The sequence below is a fragment of the Octopus bimaculoides genome, chromosome 13 (genome assembly GCF_001194135.2).
Source record: "Octopus bimaculoides isolate UCB-OBI-ISO-001 chromosome 13, ASM119413v2, whole genome shotgun sequence".
In the NCBI taxonomy this organism is placed as follows: Eukaryota; Metazoa; Mollusca; class Cephalopoda; order Octopoda; family Octopodidae; genus Octopus; species Octopus bimaculoides.
Window position 1 is genome coordinate 20,839,831 of NC_068993.1, and position 13,864 is coordinate 20,853,694.

Genomic DNA, 13,864 nt, shown 5'->3' on the forward strand with positions numbered 1-13,864 from the left:
ATATATATATATATATACATATATCCGACGGGCTTCTTTCAGTTTCCGTCTACGAAATCCACTCTCAAGGCTTCGGTCGACCCGCGGCTATAGTACAAGACACACTTGCCCAAGATGTCACGCAGGGAGACTGAACCTGGAACCATGTGGTTGGTAAGCAAGCTACTTACCACATTTATTTGCATATTTATTGGCAGTTGCTAGGTCATCGTGAAAGGTGACGGACGAACTGTCAAAAATTAAAATATCTTTGCGTTGCTCTTCGATTCCATCACTGAAAACGCAAAAATTAAACAAACACGCACAAAAGACTATGCAAAAGCCATTAACTGGTTAATAGTCCACAAATTCATTAAACCTGAAACATTTTTACAAAAGATCCGAGGTGCACAAGGAACACCCCTATACCCACATCATGCCAACCCATGGTTTTAGGGGCATACAATCATCTCATCTTCATGTTAATTAAGACAATACTTTGATAATATTGTGACTGACAAGACAAGCGATGCTGTTGTTATTTAGTTATAAGTCAGTCCTTATTTATCAGACACGTGGTCACAACTACCCCATGTTTTATTCAGTACATTATAAGTATATCTACGACTATGTTACTCAAATCATACGCATTTTAATATAGAATGTGATTTGAAGATTTGGCTGCTATTTCTAACAGGCAGTGTAACCACTTTGAGTCTCTTTTGCTGATTTGCAAGACACTGGATGCTGTTATTGCTGTTGTTGTTGATGTTATTGCTATTGAGCCCCAGGGCAATCCTGACCGAACAGGCCTGTGATCAAAACAAGCATTTCTCTGGTGGTTATCATCTCTTTCTAGGAGTATCTACGACAACAATAATCTAATTCCTTATTTGAAACAACTGAGTGAGATTTAAGTGAGATTTTGACTGATATTTCTAGCAGATCGAGCGACAACGTGAATCTTCCTCATTGGCACTTTTGGCAGACATGGTGACAACTTCGGACTTGTTTCGTTAAAATTAGGCTGCCTTAACTAATTGTTACTGCACTGAATTGTTCCGAAATGGGAAGCATTCTGGACATGTTTCGGCCTTATAAGCCCTACTCAGTGGAGGATAATCGTTCGCGTGATATCATGAGGTGCCAGATGTTGGTGATGCCAGTGCTTATGATGATGATGATGATGAAGTTTTTTAATGACGATGCTTAGTGTAATGAGAAGAGAGAACAAGTGAAATTTATATTCTGTAGATTTATCACGTAATATATCTAAATCAAAAACCTTTTTGCAAGTAGGGGAGTGAAAAAACATAACGGTTTGTTGTTCAGCAGCAAATTACTTCATTGTATGGGGCAGGTACATTCGCACCAAGCTGACAGACATGATTTATTCTGCTAAATCTACGACAATTCTGAATCCAACATAGCATGTGTGTCTGTGTTTGTGTTCATATATATCTGTTAATGTGTGTGTTTATGTGCGTGTTCGTGTGTATTTGCGTGTATGTGTGTGCGTATGTATGCCTGTACGTGTGTAGTCTGTTGGCGCTTGTATGTATGTGCATGTGTTTGTATGTAGTGTGTATGTTGTATGTGTGAGAGGTAAATAGGTGGGTGTATATATTACATGTTGACTAATGTCTTTAGTCAAGGTTAAAATAAATGGATAATGATAATTACAAACGGATGAATAAATCAGGCAATTAAATTTAGGACACGTGTGATGCACACAATTTCATTATTGTTAGTAAATGGAAGGCGATGACAGAAACAATCTTCTTCAAGTGGTTACAAACAAGATGCATTTACAGCGCTGCGCCAAAAATCTGTCCCCACATTAGCTTTGTTAGCTCCTCAGTTTTATGTTGTGTGTCTTCACAATTATGTCGTAATTAGTTCTGTCCTCTGTTAGGGTGTGGAATTCGCCAAAATATAAACATCTAGTATATCCTGTTGTGCACCACGATGCCAGTATCCAGCAAATCCCACACTGCGTTGAGCAGTAACAGTTGAGATGAGTTTAATGTGTCCATAACTCGCGTCATTGGTTTTGTGCTCAACTTATCATACGCATGTATATATATAGTCAAGGATATTTTGAAACTCTTTCATAGTCCAGGACCGCTAAAAGAACATCAGATTGAATGCTTTTCACCATTTAATTACGTCCATTTACGTTATGAGTTCCGATTCCGTTCAAATATTCTTTACATTGCATTTTTTGTCACTATGAAATAAATAAGTGCTAGTCATTTACTGTAGTGTCTCTAAGCGATAGCATTGTACGACTAGCCAAGTCTGCACGTCATAGTTTTGATTCTCGTTTTTGACAGATATCAGCAAGGATCAGCTAACAGCTTGTCAGCTGAAGCTATAAACAAAAGCTTCGAATCTTGTTAGATTCATTAATCCGGGTGTCTCTAGCTGACGAGACACAACGACGTTGAAATACAGGATGTCCAATATTCAGTTGTAGTAATGCATTGCGTGTGTTACAGACACGTATTCATCGTAAAGGTGAAGCTGTTCTCCTGTGACGAAACACAGCAGCGATTTGCATATTTACGATGAAATCTGCCGGAAAGTATTAAGAATAAATATGTAAGTCATCGTTTTGATTCTGAACGTTTTCTGTGCATATGATATTTTAGAAGTGTCTGTAGTTAATTTTGTTTATGTTCTGACTTTAAATCCTACCAACATTGAACTTGCCTATTACCATGATATAGTTGATATAGTAAGTGAGCAGAGATGTACTGATGGTAATTACTTTGGTAATTACTTTGATTACCTCTCCTCCAGTCTAAAAGTCTGATTTTGTACCAAATCTTAGAAACCATTAAGGTGAAACTGAAACACAAGGATTAAGACGACGTTAAATTGGTAAGTCGTTGTATGATTGTTTCGCCACACGTAATCTCTGATCTAGGATTAACGTTATCATTTTCTTTCATGCATAAAAATAGTGTTTTGTTAATAGAAGAATAAATTATTAGATAAATTTAATAAATAGTTAATAAATATTCACGTTAAGAAAGACTAGATTTTAATAGCCAAATTTATTGGTTACTAAAATCTAGTTTTTCTTAACGTAAATATATTAATGTCATGAAAGACTAGATGTTTGGATTGTCGTGTTCCGCACACCTAGTCAGCTATCAATGATGTCTATTAACTTTCACCAACCTCTCTTTTACTATGGTTGATTCACCGTCGCCTTCGACGATGAGCATTCAATTATTCAACCAGTTGCATTCTTACTCATGAAACTAATGTCAGCGGCAGAGTATTCCAGACATGTGTTCTATAAACGGAATTGTCAGACCGAATCACTATGAAACAATGTAGGAAAAAGAACCAATGGACCTTTGAATTACAGTTACAATCTAGAGAGAAAGGGAGAGGGAGGGAGAGACTGAAAGAGACCTCACTACGGGACTGAAACTTTATTTATCAACCATGAAAGGATGGAAGACAAGGCCCACATCAGCAGTCAGAGTGCAGGGAACTGGAATAGATACAGAGAAACATTCAAGCCAACGCTGTAACAATTCTATAATTTCGCGCCTTGTCTTTTGATGTATGGAAGTCTATATTTCCCAATGTATCTTTTTTTGTTTCCGACAGTAGGAAGCGATTCGGATGCTATTTCTTGCGGACAGTATTACTGTTTAAATGGTCTCTTCGTAATTCGATATAGTCATGACTGCATGGTTAAGAAGTTCGCTTTGTAACCACATGAGAGAATTTGGTAGACGAAAACGGTGAGGAAAGTTGTGTGTGTGTGTGTGTGTGTGTGTGTGTGTGTGTGTGTGTGTGTGTATGTTCCCCAGACAAGTATTCTTGTTTCTTTAACATTCCAATAGTATAGCATTTCGACGAAAGAGGGTAATAGAATAAGCACCTGATTTGAAAATGTGGGGTCGATTTGTTTCGACTACATTCTTGAAGGTGGTACCACAGCCTGGACGCAGTCCAGTGACCGAAATGAATTAAAGATAAAAGGAAGCTAGAGATGTAATAGGCTACACTAGTATTTGTGGTGTGGTTAATTTTTATGTCAAGAGAAATTAACATTGTCTTGTTACTTATATTACTTATATTCATTACTTCAAGCGATTCCACTAAATTTACTAATATATTATAAAGAATCTGTGGTTATGAAGTCAAGACCGTTGGACTATAATTTTCCAGTATTTTACAGCCATAGCTGTCTTGTAAATATGTTCAGTCTGTTATTATTTTCTTGAAAACGAGTTTATTTGACATAAATAAATACTTTATTTTTTAGACTGACACTATATTAATGCAGTTCATAAAATAAACATCACAGGTTTTGCATTCTCTTCAAATAGTTTGTATATATTACATACATGTTTTTAAATAATGGCTTCATTTCTGATAACTTCCATGAGACTTTTATTATGCATTCAAATATCAAAACGTGAATCATTAAAGAGAGAGAGAAAGAGAGAGAGAGAGAGAGAGAGAGAGAGAGAGAGAGAGAGAAACGGAGAAAGAGAGAGAGACGGAGAAAGAGAGAGAGAGAACATGAGATGGAAATTTCCATTTTCATTTTCATAGGGACTAACAATAATAATAATAATTATAGCAACAACAACAACAACAACAACAACAATAATAATAATAATAATAATAATAATAATAATAATAATAATAATAATGATGATGATGATGATGATAATAATAATGATAATAATAATAATAATAATAATAATAATAATAATAATAATAATGATAATAATAATGGTCTCCAATTTTAGCACAAGGCCAGCAATTTTAGGAGCGGGAGATGGTCGACCTCGAAAGTCTTTCAGCTCGCTGTCATAGGGACCAGGAACAAAAAAAAAAAAAATCATTGTAATTTTGATACAAAGCCAGGAATTTTTAGAGGGGGGGGGGTAAAGCTGATTAGACAGACCCTAGTATTGAACTGGTATTTACTTTATCGAATCGGAAAGGATGAACAACAAAGTCGACCTCGGCGAAATTTTAGCTTAGAACGTAAAGTGCCGGAAAAGTAGCACCTAGCTTTTGTACGATGCACTAACGATTCTACCAGCATGCCGCCTGATGGATTAATGATAATAATAATTCTCCACTGTCTTTTGCCTATGACCCCTTTGATTCTTGTTTTACTTGGATCGACCCTCATAGGCTGTAAATGTTTTAAAATGTTTATATTTTATAATGAAATGTTATTAGGAATTTTATAAAAGAATTGTAAAAATATTTTATGTATTGTAGACGCCTAAGTAATTTAATGCACATAAATTTTAATGTCAAAATCTTATATGGATCCCAGTTCAGAAACACTGTACTATAAGCCCATGGCCTAAAAATTTGGGGTCGGGCTAGTCGATTACATCGACGCTATGCTCAACTGGTACTTAGCTCATTGACCCCATAAGGGTGAAAGGCAAATTGAACATCGGTGGCATTGAAACCCATAGCGTAAAAACGAACGAAATGCCCCTTAGCAAATTGTCCGGCGTGCTAACGATTCTGCCAGCTAGCTGCCTTAATAACAACAACAACAATAATAATAATAATAATAATAATAATAATAATAATAATAATAATAATAATAATAATAATAAATGCCCGGATGCAGTACCAGGCAGTGGCTCTCATGGCTTCTGATCTTAACTGATTGGAAGTGTTATCATGTACGTTGTTTTGTCTTGGTATAAAAGATGGGCTACAGCAAATATTCTGCTTAATACCGCAGATTTGCTTTGTCAGTTGTTTGACCTTAACCAGTGGCTGACGATATGTGCATCTCTATTCGTGAGCAGAAGTAGTAGGGGAGCATCATAGCCATGTGTTGAGAGGAGTTCTTTGGGGTTTGAATAATTCATCTTTGGAAACATGGGTGTTTTGTTCAACATCCTTAAACAAACCTTATTCAAGGACCTTTTGAGCGGGATGGGCTACTCGACCTGAAAAAAATGCTAACTGGGCCCCACCTGCGAGGTCATGCACTGTTTATCTTGATATGAGATCATTATGTCGCGCGCATATGGTCGTGATGCATGTGCCTAGTATACCCTTATCAGACGCATGATGGGTATAATGGACTTCGTCTATTTTACCCCAGTGTCACTTTGATGGCATGCACTGCTCTCTCACTCAATAATAATAATAATAATAATAATAATAATAATAATAATAATAATAATAATAATAATAATAAACAAAAAAATATGTTGAAAAGTGTCAGTAGGCGCTAATCTTATCCATTCTAGTTGACTTCAACAAAAAAGATGTTTCCTAGTTTTCTGGAATTTGGCTGATTGCTAAGAAGCCAAATTTGCCACACACTGAAGGTACTAAACAAGCAGAAAGTAAAGTAGTTGAACTGTCATATTATGGACTGAGTATAAACACTGTTGCCGAGTTTGTCTTGAGCTGCTTCGCAAAATTTAATATTTCATTTCTTATTTATGGTGAAGGCTCATGATATGGTGGTTAGAGTGTTGCACTCATAACCTCAAGACTGTGATTTCGATTCCCTGGCTGGGTGGCTTGTCCTTTTCTTGACCAAAACACTTCGTTTCACGTTGCACTAGTTCACTCAGCTGTAAATGAGTCGTTTTGTAACAGACTGGTGTCCCGTTCACTGAGTATGTTGTGATCTCAGTTACTTATTAGTCATGTAAACCGGGCAACCGGTCACAACTCAGTAATCTCTGGGTATTTATTTACTCAGTTTTGTGGAAATGAAACTATACCATTGGCATAGGCATGGCTTGGTGGTTGAAAAGTCCGCTATCTAAATACGTGGTTTCGGGTTCAGTTCTACTGCATTGCACTGAGGATGTCTTCTGCTATAGCCCAGGGCTGAGTAAAAACCTTGTGAGTGGATTTGGTAGACGGAAACTGAAAGAAGCCCGTCATATATATACATACATATGTGTGAATGTGTGTGAGTATGAGCGTGCGCGCGCGTTTGAGTTCATATTTTCCTGCGTTCACTGACTGCTTCCTGGTGATGACATTTGCTTGCAGTCCACCAGGTTGTTTTGCGCTGTTCGATGGACTGAGAAATTACCAACTCCCTTGGAAACAAGTGGAGTTGGCAACAAGAAGAAAATGTGCTCGCAAAAAAAAAAGAAAAAAAAAAAAACTCTGCCCCAAGCACACTCGTCTGACCCATGCAAGTATAAAACAGACATTTAAAATAGACATTAAAACGATGACGATGGTAGACACACATGTGTATATGTATCTGTGGCTGAGTATGGAAGAACAAGGAGACAGAAGACAAAGGTCACACATTCTAGAGTAGTAAATAACCGACTGAATAACGAAGGAGCTTTGGTCATTTGAACTAAAGGAGATAGAAGCCAAATTTTCCTCATATGATGCCCTACAAAAATACACAAAATATTGGGATCTATTTTAAAACGGGGGCCACATTTTTCATTAATGTTTTACGTAGTGTTTTTGGTACGGAAAGACTTTCAAACTTCGTATACTTATCTATTTTGTGTTATAGAACAGAAAAATATTTTTGTATTCGAATTTATTTCATGTAAAAAATTGTCTTATTTCGATAATTTCAACCAATCACTGACAAGTATTCAGTTGTTTATATTTACTCCTTTGGCTGATTAAGCGATGTAAAGCGTATTTAATCTCCATACCTTCGTTTTATTTGCTTTTTTCATTTTAAATTTGCTTTAACCCTAACCCTAACCCTAACCCTAGGGTTAGGGTTAGGGTTAGGGTTAATTGTTTCAGAATCGTTTGTTTATGTAGTCGGCACTTAATGTATATCGGCTGAATGGACGTCAGTGATTGGTTGAAATTACAGAAATACGACAACTTTCACATGGAATAACTTATGGATTTCTTTTTTTTTTAAGAAGACTAAGAGAAAAAGATGTTTTATATGACACATTCTACCAGTGTTCCAAGTTTCAAAGTGTTTCGTTAATGAAAAATGTGGCCCCCGTTTTAAAAAAGATCCAAATATTGTAATTTTAGATATAAACAAAGAAGAAAATTTCGCGGTTGGGACGCCATTAATCGTAAGCTTTCTTAATCAAAGTTAAATGTAGGCTAAACAACACCAGCAGCTCGTATTTATTTCATAGGTGTATGAGGAAGAAGAACAGAGTTGTCTCCGTTGGGATTTCAGCACGAAAGCACATAGCTAAATGCTTCACATTTATCTGGTATTCTATCGAACTAAGTGTTTCTAATTTAGCCACAAGACCAGACAGATTTATGGGGAGGACGTTAGTGGATTACATTGCTCCAGTACTTGACTGGTTTTCTATTTCATCGATCTTGGAGGGATGGCTGTTCATGGGATTCGAACTCAAAACGTAGAGACCCGGAATACATAACACAAGCGTTTTGAACAACACTAACTACATTCCGTTAATCTTGTGCACTAACCGATCCATGTAATAATCTCTATCTAGTTGGTCGACCTGAAAATATTGGTTTCAAATTTTGGCACAATGCTAGCAAAATCAGGGTAAGGGGTAAGTCGATTACATCGACCCCAGTACTCAATTGGTACTTATTTTATCGACCCCGAAATAATGAAAGGCGAAATTTGACCTCAGAACCGAAAGACGGACGAAATGTTGCTAACCATTTTGCCCGGCATGCTAACGATTCTGCCAGCTCACCACCTCTCGAACTGCAAATATTAACAACTAAATCTCTTTCGAATCATACATTCTATTGTCCTAAAAAGAGAAAAAGAAGTTCTGGATAATCTAGTCATAAATGAAGCGTAGCTTCAGAAAAGTAGGGATTGATGCGGTTGGAACGGTTTTGATCATAGTCTTCTAGATTAGGGAAAGATAGCCTTGTGTTATAAACCAACAAGAATAAAATTTCGGTGGGGGGGGGGAATAAGAAGAGGAGTTGGCCTGTTGCCCGGTTTCAATATCCTTGTGAAATCGATTCACAACACATGTCTCACATTAATACTGCTGTATGAAACATACACTTCTCACATTCTCTTTTTTACTCTCCTCTTTAGAAATCTAGGTTTTCTTGTCTATGAAAATGGCGTGATGCAAAAACAAACAAATGACAATATATAAAAAGAAGATGGTAAAACGAAAAAAAAAAGAAACGGTTGGAATATTTGTAAAAAATATTTTAAAATATTCAGATTTGTTTACTTTTAAGACAAAACAAACTAGCGCAATTTCTCTCTCTCTCTCTCCCCTACTCTCTCCCTCTCTCTCACACACATACATGCATGTTCGTACGTACTTATGTGCATCCTCACAATCTTGACACACACACTCACACACACACACACACACACACACGCTTACACTAGAGTGTACATAGATTTATGTACCTCCCATAAAGAGACCTCATGCTGAGAGTCTACGCGATTAACACACATACATTTGTGTATATGTATCTGCCTGCATCTGTACACGAGAGGCCTCACGCACAGAGGCTGGGCGCGCATACACATACACGCACATATTTGTACGTACCTATGTGCATCCACTCACAAGAGACTGCGCTGCGCTCGCACACGCACACACACACAGAGGCATGCTCTCAACTTACACACGAATGTATGCTCATTTTTACGTGCATTCACACTCACGGGGCCTTACAAAGAGTGAAGAACGCACGCGCATACACATCTTAAATATTTTCCGTTCTTTTTTTACCCCTCATTTTGCTAACTCTGACAAAGTTGGAAGTCGGGCAGCTTTTCTTATACATATTAAAATTCCTTGTACGCTTAACCAATCGTTGGCCTGAGTTTATACATTCCGTATCTAGAGTGGCTTTACAGACACAAGATCATTATACTTTAAAACTGAACAATTACGGATTACAGCATAATATAAATGAAATATAGTGGTAACTGAAATAATAGAGTGCATTTTATACTAGTTTGGCTAGTGAATGTAGACATTACTACATATATCATCGTTTACTATTGATTAATTGGTTTATCACTGATTAATTCGTTTATCACTGACTAATTGGTTCGCACAATTATGTAATATGTTCCGCTTATCACGAACTGATATGTAATAACACGGGTCAGTCAGCGATTAGTTAAAAATTCTGTCTGGCCTGCAAAAGCGCACCCAGAAACCATCCACAGTGCTCAGGACAACTTGGGTGTCTCGGAACGAAACCTATTTTCCCCATATGTTCTATCAGCCATTTATCACAGATTCATTGAACATGTCTTTTTTCTTCTTTTCTAACCAAACTCCCGTGATAAACGATTGGCATAAAAATATTTTTTTATCGTAGTGTCTTATGGTCTTTTCTTTTTGTGCCCTTTTGTCCTTCAATTTTTCCTTTACAACGTTTGTTTATGAGTTCTGAAATTTGAATAAATTATACATCTTTTCGTGAAGGTATAGTGGTTAGGGGTATTCACTAACTATCGTAAGGTCGCGAGTTCGATTCCCAGCGGGGCGTTTTGTCCTTGAGTAAGACATTTTGTTTTACGCTGCTCCAGTTCACTCAGCTGGCAAAAATGAGTAGTACCTGTATTTGAAATGGCTAGCCATGTCATACTCTGTGTCACGCTGAATCTCCCTGAGAACTATGTTAAGGGTAAGCGTGTCTGTGGAGTGCTCAGCCACTTACACGTAAATTTCGCGAATATGTTGTTCCATTGATAGGATCAACTGGAGCCCTCGTCATCGTACGCGACGGAGTGCCAGTTATACCTCTTTTTATATATATGACGATAGAATGCCAAGTGGGAAGAAGAAAAGAAGAAAAAAAAAGCAATTTTGATACCAACTTCACTCAAGCTTCCAATCAAGGTGCCAAAACTATCGAAGCTGTCTTAGACAGTTGTGCTACGTATGGCGAAGACGCTTTAAGAAAAGTACTCCACAGAAATAAATTTTACTCTTTAAAGAAGGTAAATTCGATCTCACAGAGTCTCTGTGTTTCGACCAACCTGTTCAGATCGCTGAGCATCGATTGAACAAGCTCATCCATGATGATTCACGTCAATCCACTTGGGAATTTGCCTAGTGTAGGGGATGCCCTCACGAAATCGTTGTCCGTCACCTTCACTCGATGAATTGGATTCAAAAGCTTGGTTCGACCAGACCGGTGACACGGCGCACTCCAGTACAACAATGCTAGCCCCATGTCCTTAATCTGCTATTGAAGAGCTCGGCTGGAAAGTTTTACCGCACCCATCGTATTTTCCTGGTGTAGCGTCTTCAATCGGTGAAACGTTTCGTTTAGCAACGACGTGGAGTTCTACACGTGACACTGAATTTTTCAAGTCAAGAACCAGTGATTTTCGTCAAGCTTGTAGAATGTTGGCAAGACCTCTTGAACAATGAAGATGAATATGTTAATATGTTATTGACTGATATATTAAAATTGTCGATGAAAAATAAGGATTAAAAAATTAAAAACCAAAAAAAAAAAGCGAATTTAGCTTATAACCTACTACTTATTTTTTTTCCTTCAAACTAAATAAATTATCCACCACGGCGTGGATAAAGACAGGACAGTGTAATTCCTGAAATATTTTGTTATTTCTAGCAGTTCGATATATGAAATTTCAATTTCAATGAGTTCAGGACCGATATAGTGCTAAGCCTTGCAAATGTGTCTCTCACGTGCTGTTCAGCTAGATTCAAGAGAGCCTTGATGTTATGGGATCCTAGCGGTTACCTATGATATTATGCACCGATAGACCTACGGATCAATAACTATATCTTTTTTTCCCCCGGATATACTCTTTTAACCAGTTACTTATTGGAATGCAGTCATACTGGAGCACCACCTTGTAGAGTTAGTCGAACAAATCCCACTACTTACTTCAAGTCTGAAATTTATTCTATTGGGATCTTTGCCGAACCGTTAAGTCACAGATACGTAAACAAACTAACACCAGTTGTCAAGCAGTCGAGGACAAGCACAAACACGCACACACGCACATACACACACTCATTCATACACGCATGCACACACAACCACACAGTCACATATACACACATACATAGAATGAAAACACACACACACACATATATACTTGACGGGCTTCCACACAGTTTTCGTTGACCAACTTCTTAGACAAGGCATTGGTCGGACCGGGGGTTATGGCAGAAGACATGCGAGGGCACGTGCAGTGGGGCTGGGCCAAAACCACGGTGTTGCGAACAAAACGTCTTAACCACACCTTCAACCATATTTTTTTTGCAGAACTAAGATGGCAAGCATTGATCTAACACAGTATTTGACACAGTATATTACTGGTATTTCTTTTATTTATTCCGGCAAGATTTAATTTCAGAGCAGTAGTAAGAAGTGAAGATATATAGTGAAATGTCACTGTCCTGTTGCAGTCATCTTTTCTCCCGCTCCTATCAGTGTAAAAGTAACAATAAAAATCTAACTGATTCCTCAATTTACAATGTCATACGAAACATATAAATTATAAAACAGTCTAGAGTACTGTCATAGAGATATTGTGCTTTGTAAAGGTCTTTATGTAGGGAGAAGCTGTCTCCCCGTGTAATTGAAAACAGCGTTATTAGAAAAGGCGTGGTGCGATTGATGGGCAGGAATGGCAATGTGTTAAATCGTTTTGGTTTGACGACACTCTCTCAGACAGGGTTCAGACAAGAACGAGACACATTGGTAAATGGTTTATACAAGTTCATCACAGCAGTGTGAATCTGACAAACGGGTAAATTATATCAAACAGCATGCTGCCTATTCTGGGGTGTGCACTGCTGACAGTATATACACCATTTACTTATACTCATTCACGACATTTGTATACTCTAACATGCACGCAGCAGGTCCTTTCCCCTAATTCTTTTTTCATTTGGCCTTGATTCTTGTTTATTCTACCCTATATATTTTCATAGCCAAATATTTGGTGCTTTCAGTCTGAAACGCGTTCACGTACGCACGCTGCCATAAGCATTCCGTATCTTAATCAGCAAAATTATAATATTGGGTTGGCAATTAAGTTCCCGCCGTTTTTTTTAAATCTTAGAATTTATTGCGTTTTTAAATCTTGGAATCTATTTATTAGTTTTTTCGAGAATTCTATTTTTGAATCATTTTAGAATTTTTTTTTTTATTTTTTTTTCGAGTTAATTTTAGTTAATTTTTGTTTATTTTCAGATCATTAAAATAGAATGTCAAGTTAAGAAAAACGAGAATTTTCGACACCTCTTTTTTGCTTTTAATCAAGGTTCTAAGGCCGCAAAAGCTGCTCGCGACATTTGTTCTGTGTATGGAGAGGGTAACATAGCTGAAAGAACCGCTCGTGAATGGTATGCCAAGTTCAAAAATGGAAATTTTGATCTCACAGACGCACCTCGTTCTGGCCGTCCAGTTGAGTTCAATGAAGAACGATTAAACCAACTTTTGCATGAAAATTCTCGTCAAACGACAAGGGAACTGGCAGAGAAAATGGAATGCTCCCACACTGCTATAGAGAAGCAACTTCACTCGATGAGAAAGGTTCAGAAGTATGGAGCATGGGTTCCGCATGCTTTAAGTGACAACAACAAAAATCAACGAGCCACAATCTCCGCTAGATTGCTTGCTCGTCACCGCTCAACTCATGGATATAAGCAACGATTTCTTTACCGAATTGTTACTGGCGACGAAAAATGGTGCCTGTACATCAGTATGAAGCAGCGTAAGGAATGGCTTAGCCCCGGTAAACAAGCGACACCGCGCGTGAAACAAGATCTTCATCCGCGTAAGACGATGTTATGCATATGGTGGGACTGGGAAGGGATTATCCATTACGAATTGCTTGAACGGAACCAAACGGTCAACGCGGAATACGGCTCAATACGGCTATTCAAGAGAAAAGACCTAATCGGCAGCATGGAGTTCTTCTGCT